The sequence below is a fragment of the Buceros rhinoceros genome, unplaced genomic scaffold (assembly GCF_000710305.1).
Source record: "Buceros rhinoceros silvestris isolate BGI_N320 unplaced genomic scaffold, ASM71030v1 scaffold24364, whole genome shotgun sequence".
Taxonomy (NCBI): domain Eukaryota; kingdom Metazoa; phylum Chordata; class Aves; order Bucerotiformes; family Bucerotidae; genus Buceros; species Buceros rhinoceros.
The window spans coordinates 22,728-23,504 of NW_010407980.1; positions in this window are offsets into that span (position 1 = coordinate 22,728).

Genomic DNA, 777 nt, shown 5'->3' on the forward strand with positions numbered 1-777 from the left:
GGCGGGGACTTGGCCAGGGGAAGAAGGATCACACCTCTCTCTGGTTAAACAGAGGAGAGGAAGGTGCTGGCTGGAAGCTGTGCAGGTGAGGAGCGTGGCCATGGGCTCCTGTGTGCTCCTCTTTGGCGTGGGTACAAACCGAGGTCCACCTGGCCCTGACTGCTCCTGGCTCTCGTCCGTGGCGAGGCCTCAGCTTGCTGTCGGCCCTGGAATGCAAATGCTGCGGGGGCTGGTCCTGTGGGCTGCAGGGTCTGTGCTGCGCTGGTTCCTCCTCCCAGGGCCCTCCGACAGCTCCAGTCAAAGAGCATTGTTGCTGTCGTTGGTCAGCTACGTGGTAATGGCAAAGGGACGATCTCTCAGCAACCGCTTTCCATCCTGCCTGTAGGTCTCCACACAGCAAAGGCAGGCCCTAAAGCAGATCTCCATTAACCCCAGCCCCTTGGAGGAGAGGTCACCCTCCCTCCTCCTCCAGCTGCTTTCCAGTGCTTTGAGCTGAGATCCTGTCTTCAGCTGTCTGAGATCCAGGGAAGATCTGGATCCCCTGTGAGAAGCAGGGCCCAAGCTACGATACCACCATGAAAAGCAGCTGGTAGAAGCAGCAAGCCAGCCCCTTGCAAAGGAGTCGTGTCCCTCGTGTGTCTTTCCCTCTCTCCTGAGATAAGCATGATTTGTTTTGTGCCCATTTAAAGAGCCCCAAGAGGTCACACAGGAAGTGGTGATGGACCCAAGCCTTTGCTTCTGGCCATAGGTTGTCCTTGGGCTGCAGGAAACAGGGAA